We start from the raw sequence: 13,382 nt of genomic DNA, 5'->3' as shown, positions 1-13,382 counted from the left end.
ATCATGAGTTGTTCCTGTCTAGTTACCCGTATGTCGGAGAAACATGTTCTGAAAATTGCATCTGTATTTCAAAATACCTCAACTTATTTAAATTTAGAAAGTTTCTGTAGAGTTACTGAATATTTATGGTATCAGTTTTTAACGTCTTCTCGTTTGTACAGTAATAACATTCTTGAGATAAAATGCATTTTGCAATGGCGCACATTGATGACTGATGTTCACCAAAGCAAAAGACGCAGCAACTGAACTGGAATGTATTTCTCCAGATTGCTTCTCATCTTTGCTTGTAGAAGTATGAAAGTTAAATGATATTTCAGGTGAACACACCCGACTCCAGTCCGGCAGGAGTCCTTCCCCAGCAGCCTTCTTCCTTTATGCGAGTCTTCCAAAGACGTGGCTCCATCGTGATGTAGTTTTTATTGTGTAGGTTAAGTAAGAGGTAATCATGTCTAGTGTAACGCGTCCCCAGTATTCCACGGCAGGGGAAACTATTGGAAGTATGTACATTAGTGTGGTAAGCCTTAAGTTTGAAGTCAAGAAGACAGAGATTTTCATTTCTAACAGCATTGTTCCTACCTGAGATGTTTGCAATGAGTACGTTTTTAGAATACGTGTGTCGTTTCGTCATCATGATGGGAATCATAATAAAAGGAAGGGCAATATTTGCGTTGAATGTTCCGTTTCTCTATGAACACACAATAATAAGTGGGATACAAATGAGACGGATAAAGAGGCTTGCTGTCAGAGCATGAAGAAAACAGTTCATGCTAATGGATAGTTTTAAGGGTTGTTTACGTACTTGTCACTTCATATGCTTTGTATTATGCACCTATCAATAAACATGCACGTTGAGTGTGTAGACCGAACAATAAGTAACAGACAACTCGTACTAATGAAATAATGGATTTATGTTTCCACATGTTTCGTGACGACAAACAATGTGTACGAGGATTCCAAACAATCGTTTGAGTATAGAATGTCAGAGAATATGAAAGTCTGTTATCCATAGGCAAAGAGTGGTAAACAATTTAGGAATGGTTCATCAACTAAACGATGTGTTTGCAGCCTATTGGTAGCGCAAGCATTTTGCAATAAAAATGTTATTTTCTTATGCACCATTCCTATTATTGCACGCGATGTTGCAAATGTTTATTCACACAGACTGTTACAAAGCAATAGTGAGAGGATGAAAGTTTTCACTCAAAGTGTATCCATAAAGATGCAGGTCATAACAACCGACAGCTGTCGTAAGACATAACTGATGCATGTCATCGTATCCCAATTGTGTAGATCGATGCTCGTGAAATGTCTGGTTCAGACACGTTTACAGACTGTTACATTGTTGACTACGTCCTGCAGCAGTAACACATTGCATCAAAGTCACATGTCTCACTTCCAGCTGTGTCAATGTGACCTGTAAAGAATCCTATCTGGGCCAGGCTTGTGTATGACCACGGTTACCACCGATCCTCAATGGTCAGTTTTTACCAGATATACATGTACCATCATCTACTCTGACCGCGGTCAGTCACAGGATTCACATTATTTTCAGTGATGTGTCCAACAATTTGTTGCGATGTGTCCGATTATTGATAAGTCTTCCTTGCACATGTGTTATCATGTTTCATTGGTCGAGCTGGATCACTGCAATTTGTCATCGCGCAAGTGATGCAGTTGTTAACGGACACATAAATGAATATGTATGGGGTCTTTTTAAATCAAAATAATCTATCACGCTGCAAATTCACATTAATGTTTTCTTTTTAATAAACATCAATATAATATGTTTACAAAAAATATACTGTAAATATCAACTACATATTAGACTGATATGTTCAATAGAGTATCAGTCCATACACAAATGTTGAAAAGGATGTATAACCTCATGATATTGAATAGGTATAACGATGAGAAATTAGATATACAGCTGTATTTTGTTACTTTTCAGTAAACATGTTGGGTGTGAAGTCCATTTCTGGTGTCCCCCGCCGTGATGTTGCTGGAATATTGCTAAAAGCGGCGTAAAACCAAACTCAGTCAGTCAGTCAGTAAACATGTTGAAGTATGTCCTTTGCATTCGAACCTGTGAAGATCCGGGTAAGAATTGGTCTTCAGCAAACCCATACAACCCAAGAGGCGACTACCGGGATCGGGTTGTCAGGCTCGCTGACTTGGTTGACACATGTCATCGGTTCCCAATTGCATAGATCGGTGCCCATGATGTTGATCACTGGATTGCCTGGTCCAGATTCGATTATTTACAGACCGCCGTCATATAGTGGGAATATTGCTGAGTGCGGCATTAAACAACAAAACAACCAACCAACCAACCTTCGCATACATTTGTCACCGCGGCCACCAGTGATGCAGGTTTCACTATGTCACGATCCCTAGATATCACGATATGATATTGTTTCATTGGTACACAGACATGATGTAACTGGAATCGTCGATTTGAATGTGCTTTCAGCAGAATGTTCTAATGCGTAATTAAGTGTGTTATCACTTTTACGTATAGTACACACAGACATTTTGAATAGTGTTGTATTTCATTGTCGAGAGTTAGGTTTGGTCAGGCAAACTGACTTGGCTGATACATGTCATCGTATCCCAATTACTTACATCGATACTCACGATACAAATCACTGCATTGTCGGGTCAAAACCTGAATATTCGCCACACAGCTGGAATATGAGTAGACTGAGTGCAGCGTTAAACCACCACCAAGCAAAGCGAAACAAAACCTGCCATTTCCGAGTACTTACGGGAACCAGAAAAAACATACTGTAACATTAAATCGTTCCAACAACAAATATTCTTTGCAAATATCTCCTTAGGAATTTTTAACAAGCATATTTACCGCTGACATTATTTGTCCTACTTATGTCTATGTGTTGACAGAGAAGCAGAATACGTAACTAAGATAAATTACTCTAACTGATATAATGTCTTTGCAACACAGGTACTTTTAAAGAAAACCTTGACAAACATATAACGTGGGAGAGAGGTTAACAGAAATGAAGATCTTCTTGACATCAAAGGCTTACCACACTAATGTACATACTTCCAATAGTTTCCCCTGCCGTGGAATGCTGGGGACGCGTTACGCTGGATATGACTACTTCTTACTTAACCTTCACAATACAAATAGCATCACGATGGAGCCACGTCTTTGGAAGACTCGCAATAAGGAGGAGGGCTGCTGGGTAACGGCTGGACTGGATTCGAGGATGTTCGCCTGAAATATCCGTTGCATTTCAGGCTTATACAAGCAAAGATGAAATATATGTATCTGAGAGAAGCAATCTGGATACATTCCACTTCAGTAGCTGCGTCTCTTACTTTGGTGAACATCACACCATATACTCAGTCATAAATGTGTGCTTTTAAAATGAAGAACATTTTTCTGAAGAATGTTATTACTGTAGAAACGAGAATACGTTAAAAACTGGAAACAGGAAATATTCAGTAACTCTACAGAAATTTTCTACATTTATATCAGTTGAGGTATTTTGAAACTGATATATATATATGTCAAATACATACGTGTAACTAGACAGGAACAACTCATGATTAATTTTTTCTGTAGACAGGACTCGGTCAGAGTTGCCGTGCTGCCCTAACGATGTTCATTACACTACAACAGAATGCATATCACCATAACACCTTGTGTGTAGAGGTATTCTCTTTACTGCTTCTTTTTTAATATTTCTTTCTGCTTGGAGTGATTTAGTCGGCTTGGAATAAGTAACTTTTCCTTGACTGACATAGTAGTGAGATGTAATTCCTAGATGCACTGAACATAGCCAACAAATGGTTTCATCGCGTATTTTTAGTAAACTATACCACGGATTTGGATTTTACGATCTACGGAAATGTGTTAATGCGTATCGTGATCTATTTGCTTGATTCAAGACCGATAAGAAGACATTTTCTTAGGCGTATGGTTCACACACACACAAACAAACAAACAGAGACAGAGAGAGAGAGTGAAAGTTATCAGTGTCATTTGTCATTTGCAAACCGAAGTCGGTTCTTATCGAAATATATACTAAATGCTTAAATATTACAGATATCGAAAAATATATATGACATAAACAAGAGTCCTGCTTGTTGTTGTAGAAAATACAAGATGCGAAGTTCTAAAGTGTGTACTGACTGTGGCATAGAACTGTGGCATACTGTAAATGTGGCATAGAAAGCAACGTTAAATCCCATTCCACTTCACCCAAGAAGATTTATATGTTCACAGCACTGGAATAAATGAATTGCTAAGTTTAATTATGTGAAAAACCAATGCACATGTATACTAACAGCTCAGACGAAGTTTGAGGTCCACTTCATAAATTCTCTTTGAAAGTTCATTCTGTACAAATATCATTATTCCGACTTGAAGAAGGTAGTCGAACCACGATAGAGCAGTTCAAGGTTTGATCTCTGTCCTAACAAGAAAATGGTTAGTACTTTTCACCTTCTCACACACGTCTCTTTAACATACTTCCTTAGCATTTGTTGATACTCTACTTTTCTGGACATCATTAGTGGAATTACCATGTACATGATTATAAATTATTCCAACACTCGACAAGCCTACACGGTATGGTTGGGGAATGGAAATACACGGTGATAACTATATTTATCTCATCGACAACAGACACGTTCAATGGATCGTAAATTAGATGCCCCTGTACATCTAGGTAGCGGAACAGTGGCTCCCTGAAACTTTTTAAAGTCATTAATATTCAAATCACAAAACAAAGAAGTATACGTAATCAACTATGCAAGTGTAGCCGTAATTCTTAGTGTTTGTATGTCTTACTTAACATTCCAGCATGTTAACATGCCAAAGTATATAAAAGGAACCTCCTATATATCTACAGTGAACGAGAAACAGCCTAACAACTTAAAGGATAATTACAATTGCTGTCCTCGCGTCCACAAACACCCTTCTCCTTTTGTTCCTAACCTATTTAAAACTACGTTAAAAAATAAAAATAAAACATTTATGACAACGTTTGAAATGTTTGGGTCAGATAGTGCATAGTGTCTTTTGTTTGTATTGTTATATTTACTGATAAGGTAAACAATAATATTCATTTCCAACTGTTTAACCGTCACTCTATCAATTATTGAATACTATTTGCTTGAAATGGGATCTCAAGGGTGAATGTACCCAGACAGACAGACATCAGCAGGTCTTTAACGGATAACGTATTTCAGGAGAAAACAGTTGTATTTTCAGAGAACCACTGTTAAGGCGTCTTTAGTGTCCTGGTCTTTCATGTAGAACTTTTATGTACATTGTAAATTACGTTTTTTGTATTGAGTATACAAACTAAACAATCGATTGATGGACCGAACAGAAAACATGGCAGAAGAACTTAATGATTTTGACTTTCAGTAAAACATAGCCCTCTCAATACTGCTTTGGAGAAGTATGTTTGTGTGAATCAACTCTGCAACAGCGCGTGCAATAAAAAGAACAGTGACTCAGAATAGAGAAACGAAATGTGCAACTGAAATAGTGCCCTTCTCTTTATAGCGCCTTATTGCAGTGATTCTCATCAAGATCACTAAACGGCACATGTAATTTAGAAACGTAATCATCGCAAACATCAAACGTAGGAAGAAATGAAGACCTTTGTCTGCGAGACTTCAAAGGCTTACCACACTAATGTACATACTTCCAATAGTTTCCCCTGCCGTGGAATGCTGGAGACGGCTTACACTTGACATGATTACCTCTTACTTAACCTTCACAATAAAAACAACATCACGATGGAGCCACGTCTTTGGAAGACTCGCATAAAGGAAGAAGGCTGCTGGGGAAGGACTCCTGCTGGACTGAAGTCGAGTGTGTTCACCTGAAATATCATTTAACTTTCATACTTCTACAAGCAAAGATGAAATAAGTGTTTGCGTATTTTCGAGAAGCAATCTGGAGAAATACATTCCAGTTCAGTAGCTGCGTCTTTTGCTTTGGTGAACATCACAGTATATGCTCAGAAATAAATGTGCGCCATTGTAAAATGCTTTTTATCTCAAGAATGTTATTACTGTACAAATGAGAAGACGTTAAAATCTGATACAGTAACTATTTAGTAACTCTACAGAAACTTTCTAAATTTAAATAAGTTGAGGTATTTTGAAATACAGATGCAATTTTCAGAACATGTTTCTCCGACATACGGGTAACTAGACAGGAACAACTCATGATGAATTGTTTCTGTAGACAGAACTCGGTCAGAATTGCCGCGCTGCCCTATCGATGCTCAGTATGTACTCTACAAACGTATGTTCATCTCCAAAGCACGTTGTGGGCAGATGTATTCTCTTTACTGCTTCTTTCTTAATATTACTTTCTGCTTGGAGTGATTTAGTCGGCTTGGGATGTGTAACTTTTCGTTGATTGATATAGCAGTGAGATGTCATTTTCTTAGCCGTATGGTACATACAAACACTGAGACAGAGGGGGGGATAGAGAGAGTGAAAGTAAGCGGTGTTATTTGTATGTGCAATGCAAAACGACCTCGGTTCTAATCGAAATAGATACTAAATGCTTAATTTTTCCATTTATCGAAAAATTAAAAAACATGAACAATAGTCTTAATTAACATAAAATTGTAGAATACTACAGGATGAAAGTTCAGCAGTGTGCACAGACATATGAACAGTGTGCACAGACATATGAACAGTGTGCACAGACATATGAACAGTGTGCACGTGCTATGTCAGTATTAGTTAGAAGGTAACGTTAAAACCCATTCCACTTCACCTCACCTTGGGGGCGGTGGGGTAGCCTAGTGGTTAAAGCGTTCGCTAGTCAAGCTGAAAACCCGGGTTCGATTCCCAACATGGGCACAATGTGTGAAGCCCATTTCTGGTGTCCCCCGCCGTGATGTTGGTGTAATATTGCTATAAGCGGCGTTTAACCAAACTCACTCACCTCACCGTTTGTCTCGTTTACCGCACATATATCTTGATGCTTCATACTGTCCAAAGATTTATGTATCCACGGCACTTGGAATAAATGAATTGTTAATGTTAATTATATGAAAACCTAATACATATAAAAGGTTCAAGGAAGTTTGACATCAATGTTTAGAGTGAGAGTAACAACACTTCATCATTTCACTTTGAAGGTTCATTCTCTACAAACATCATTATTTCCACTTAGACAAAGGTCATCAAGACCAGTTTGCAGCTTGCATTCTCTTGTAACATGAGAATGGTTCATATGTTTCACCTCCGCACACCGCCTTCTTTACCGTATCTCCCCAGCTTCTGTTGATACTCTACTTTCCTGGACAAAATTACTCTAATTACCATGTACATGATTATACATTATTCCAACACTCGGCAAGCCTACATGATATGGGTGGGGGATGCAAATACACAGTGATAACTATATTCATTTCATCGATAACAGACTCAGGTAGTAAATTAGACGCCCTCTTCATCTTGGTAGCTCCCGGAAACCTTTAAAAATCATTAATATTCAAAGTACAAATCCAAACACACATATATATACATGTTAATCTATATAGATGTAACCGCAAAGTGTTTGCATGTCTCAACTTATCATTCCAGCATGTTAACATGCCAAAGTATATCAAAGAAACCTCCTATATATTTACAGTGAAGCATAAACAACTTAGAGGGAAATTACAATTGCTGTCCTCACGTCAACAAACACCCTTCTCTTTTTGTTGCTAAACTATTTACAGTTAAGTTATGGTGTCCAATAAATTTAAGACATTTTTTAAAACGTTTGGAATGTTTCTGTCAAATCGAGTTTTCAAGCGTATATTGTCTTTTGTTTGTATTGTTGTAATTACTAGTTACTGTAGTCTGTTTTGGTCAAAATCATACCGATGAATCACAATCTAACTCCAAATCGGTTCGTGATCAAACATGCATTCACACTGTTAGTTTACTCAGAAATTCAAAACAAAATGATGATAGTTTGTTTAGTAAGTTTTGTATTTTGGAGACAAACGTTACGAAACTTTTTTCCAGAGTTGTTCTGATGTTTTCTTTACATTCTGAAATGAATGTTTGATCATGAACCGATTTGGAGTTAGATTGTGATACATCGTATCATTTTTACCCAAACTGACTGTAATAAGGCATACAATGATATTTATTTCCAACTGTTTAACCGTTATTCTATCAGTACTATTTGCGTGAAATGGGATGGCAAGGGTGAATGTACCCAGACAGACAGACAAACATCAGCAGGTCTTAAACGGAAAACGTATTTCAAAAGATAAACAACTTGTATTTTCAGAGTACCGATGTTATTGCATCTTGAGTGTCCCGTCTTTTCATGCAGAACCGACTTTTATGTACATTGTAAATTGCGGGGTTTTTTTTCCTAAACGCGAGTAGTGGGTATACAAACTAAACAATCGACTGATCGACCGAACAGAAAACATGAGGACACCAATCGGGAATTTAATGACGAGTTCAAACATTGGCGGCCGTCGTATACTGACAAACGAACTGAGTATTTTCACCAAGCAGTTCAATGAGTATTGAACATTATATGCATGCCACTCTTTCTAATACTATATGATTCATATAAAATATTAAGTTATTGTTTTTACATGAAAACTACACATAACTGGTGAACAAACAATCGTTTTGCCTTTGCATGTGTTTGTAGCGGATCCCGACGATTGCCAAGATACCCTCACCGTTTTTGTAAACACTCGGTATCATATCTATATTTGATAGTGATTCATAAGCACTTGCTCATGATAGTCAGACTCGAGTAACTGACTCTACTGTTAGCAGATATTTCTGATGAGTATGGAAAGTGTTTTGTCGCTATTTACAACAGGTCACATGTTTTACAAAGCACAGTTGTGTTCAATACATCAAGCCACGGGGACGTATATCGTACTTCTGTGTACATCAATTAACAGGTATTTCGACACATTCCAAGCTGTTTAAACAATATACCTTCACAAACAATGAGGTATTTACCTGAGCGAAAAGCTCCCATGCTGTACGTTAAGGTTAGATGTACCTAAGCCTGCATGCCATGCATCACCAACGTGAGTGACCGAGTTCCGTCTATTTACTGTTACATATCGCTATCTCACACGAACACATTTTCATTATGCATTTAGCATATGTTATATCAGCTCCAAAAGTTTTGTACTGATTCGAAATCCTATTTATGACGTTGGAGACACAATATGCGAACTATGACACTTGCGCGTTTTTCATCCATTACAATATAATGAATATGTTTTGAATTTTCTTTTCGTCTGTGCAATGACAAAATAATATTTTCGAGATGAAAACAGTTTCCAAGGAATATTCATGTCGGTTTACATTTTGATATATAAAAAGCAAAATAGGTGAATACAAAACAGCGAGGAATTGTCTTTCTCCCGGAAACAAAAAAACTTATTTCATCTTTGCTTGAATGTATTTTTCCTGATTATTACCCTCTGATACATAAACACGTGTTCCATCTTTGCTTGTATAAGTATGAAAGTTAAATTCAATGCCAGGCGAACATGCTTGACTCCAGTCCAGCAGGAGCCGTTTCCCAGATGCCCTCCTCCTTATTCCAAGTCTTCCACACAAGTGGCTACATCGTGATGTAGTTTGTATTGTGAAGATTAAGTAAGAGGTGTCCATATCCAACGAACGTGTCAGCATTCCAGGACTATTGGAAATATGTACATTAGTGTGGTAAGCCTTTGAAGTCAAGAAGACAGAGATCTTCGTTTCTAGCAGCGTCGTTCCTACCTAAGATGTTTGCAATGATTTCGTTTTTAAAACACGAGTGGCACTAGGTCATCATGATGAGAATCATAACAAAAAAATATATAGTTTACCTGTTAACACACATTAATAATTGGATAAAAATGAGACGGACAGAGTGGCTTGCAGACGAGAAGAGGAAAACAGTTCATGCTAATGGACTGTATTAAAGTTTTTCATGTTATTGACACTTCATAAGCTCTGTATTATGCACCTATGAATAAACATGTACATGGAAAATGCAGAAAGAATAATAAGTAACAGACAACTCGTCATACTGAAATAATAAATTTATGTTTTCTCAAGTTTCGTGGCGACATACATTGTGCCTGAGGAATCTAAACATTCGGTTGCATATAGAACGTCAAAGCCATAGAATACGAATGTCTCGATTATTCATATATATGCTACATGTGTTATATAGCAGCAATGTCCAAAGGCAAAAGAGTCATAGACATCGACGACACCAACTGTTTGTTATCTATTGCTAGCAACAGCAATTCATACAAATTATATAAAAATACACATTTCTTTAACGCACATTATAATTATTGCACGCGATATTTAAAATTCACACAGACTGTTACAAAGCAATATTAAGAGGGTGAATGTCTAACTCTGTCAAAGTGTGCCCATTAAGATCTAGTTTATGATAACCACTGCCTGTCGTAAGACATGCTCGATGCATGTCATTGTATCCCAATTGTGTAGATCGATGCTCGTGAAATGTCTGGTCCAGCCACGTTTACAGACTGTTACATTGCTGACTGCGTCTTGAAACAGTAACAGATTACATCAAAGCCACGTCACACTTCCAGCTGTGTCAATGTGACCGAGGGTTCGTCAAAGGCTGTACTGAAGACTAAGCGCATGGATGTATAGTTATTTTATCCTTTAAAGAGGCAAGTCTAGATACGTTGACAGTACGCCAGTCTGTTATTGATAATTGTGTAGAAATTATCATTAATTATTACCTTAGAGACTTGTGCAAGTCTACTGTGACCTTTGAAGAGTCGTATCTGGGCCAGGCTCGTGAATGACCATGGTGACCACCGATTACCATTGGTCAGTTTTAACAAGAGATGCCACCACCTATTCTGTCTGCAAACCTTACGTCGAAAATATAGAGAACAAACCATTGGTGCAAACGTATTAGTAAAGATTGTCTCTTGACATCATATATTTCATCATCAAATTATCAAATATCATTCCTTTTATATCGATAGATAATTATATTTGCCATAGCTCGAGGATTTAGTTCCTTACATTTATAATCGAACGAGCGCCATGACATGACAAAATAGTTTACAGTGACACTTCGTGTCTACGAGTTGCATGTCATGACTCGTCACATACAGTTTAATGGGTTTTCCTAATCCTTCTCAATTATAATTTGCAGCAGATGTTTCTCTGGTCTATCAGTTCTAATTCAAGTGAGTAAATAGCGGAAGGGAATTAGCTGTCAGACTATATTTGAACACAGCCATATCAATGATATACCTGAGGTCCACTGTCCACTCTTGAATCAAAGCAGTCATTCAGATTCTGCACACAAAAAACAGATTAGCAAGAAGGGGAGCACAGCTTGTGCCCATAGGAAATGCCTAATGACCTATCTGCAATGTCTATCTGTATGTAACGTTTGACGAATGCAAATTCCCCTTAGACAGAGGAAGGCAATTTGAAGTTGGTCATGTCGGATGATGGCACTTGTCAAATGTTTTGACATAATTAAACCTAGAGCTTGAAAACAATAAATCCAGCACAATTGTTCATTAACATGCTACAGTTAACATACTTCGTACATGTAAATCTGATGCATTGCATTACCAATGGAATAGGGTTGATGTTTTCCAAGATTGGCTTTATCAACATTTTCACAACTGACAGAAGTACACTTGCAATAAAAGTTTGATAATACAAGTTTGTTTGCATCGTATCAGCACAGTTACATTTTTTCTGTAATTTTAAATACAGCAGTCATCGTAAATACTATTAAGTACACAAGCTGGTTGGGACATTTAAAACAATTACAGAGCCACAAATAGCTTTAAGTGCAGCATTTGTCCCATCATTTTACACCAGCAAATGCCAGGTTACTTCATGCCAACATGATTTACTTATTGTTATTGTCAGAGTAAACACTTCAAAAATATAATTATGCTTCCCGCTGTTGAAAATTACACATTTGTGTGCCTCGGGGAAACGTTGCAAGATGTAAAGTCAGCTGTTCTAAACTAGAGTTTGCTCAATATTCCATAATGTTTAAAAGTACTGTTTACACATGAATAGATGTATTGTAAAACAAATTCGTAACGTTGAATACATTATTTTTATGAGTTCAATAAATCATTAAGCTCAGTGAAAATTGGCGAATTTGTAACACAACTTTACACCAAAATGCAGCCGTTCATATGCACGGCATTTGCACATGCTTTTCAGAAAATTGATCCTCGTGAAATTCATCGGCATAAGGTTTGCAATTGGTTCCCCGAAGTTAGTGGAGAAAATCACCTTCGATGTAACCGTACATATATATACATATTAGATATAGTGAGAGCTTTAAGTGAGTCTAAACTTTTGATGGGTAGTATATTAGTAGCATTTAGACGCACTGTGCCCCCATCCTATATGTTGCTAGGGATGAATAATCACAGATCACTTGCTCTTTCGTTCTTGTCTGTGTTTTATTGTTGGACAAGCAAAGCTGTGAGTGATGATGATTGCACTGTCTAAAGACAAGTACCATTCAGACATGTATAACAGGCCTAATTACCTAAAAAGCAGAAAAACTCCCCATTTTTCAGATACCCAAATTGTCCGACAGCTTGAAATCAGACATGTCAAGATTGAGTGACCATGGATTACTGTTCTGAGTGCTTGTTGTTTAATGCCGCACTGAGCAATATCCCAGCTATATGGCGGCGATGTGTAGATAGTAGAGTATGGCCCAGATAATCCAGTGATCAACATCATGGGGATCTATCTAAGCAACTGGGATACGATGACATGTGTCAACGAAGTCAGCGAGCCTGACCACCCGATCCCGTTAGTTGCCTCCCGTTAGTTACGACAGGCATGGGTCACTGAAGACCAGCTCTAACCTGGATCTTCACGGGTGAGTGGATTACCAGAGCATCAGCTGATAACATGCTAATGCAACAGACTAAACCGAACAAGAAAGGAGACTAAACACCAAACAAAAGTATTATGAATAATTATAGATTGCTCTGTTTTAATGTGATATAATTACATCATCAAACTGTTCAAATAAACATTTTGAATGGGCAAAGAGTCTTGTAAGGAAACAGAACGTCGTTCTCACTTACTGTAACTCACATTTTATAGTACATAAAAAAACATAAAATATAATTGTCTTTCTATTCTAATAGTGTAGTGTCTAGCATTTCGATTATGTAACAAATACCTTGAAATCAACATGCAAATCTTTGCCAACATCTCACACAAGAAAGGTGCTATTAGTGGATCCAAGGGCGTTTGTATCCAACAATTCGATAAACAATAGAATATACTGCTATCCGTTTTAAGATATATACATAAATCTGACAAATTGTACCTCACAGTATCAACCAATAGTT

Source organism: Haliotis rubra, unplaced genomic scaffold (assembly GCF_003918875.1).
Source record: "Haliotis rubra isolate DU_JTF1 unplaced genomic scaffold, ASM391887v1 Scf16, whole genome shotgun sequence".
Lineage (NCBI taxonomy): Eukaryota > Metazoa > Mollusca > Gastropoda > Lepetellida > Haliotidae > Haliotis > Haliotis rubra.
The sequence above is the reverse complement of the archived record's forward strand: the minus strand, read 5'-3'. Positions refer to the sequence as shown.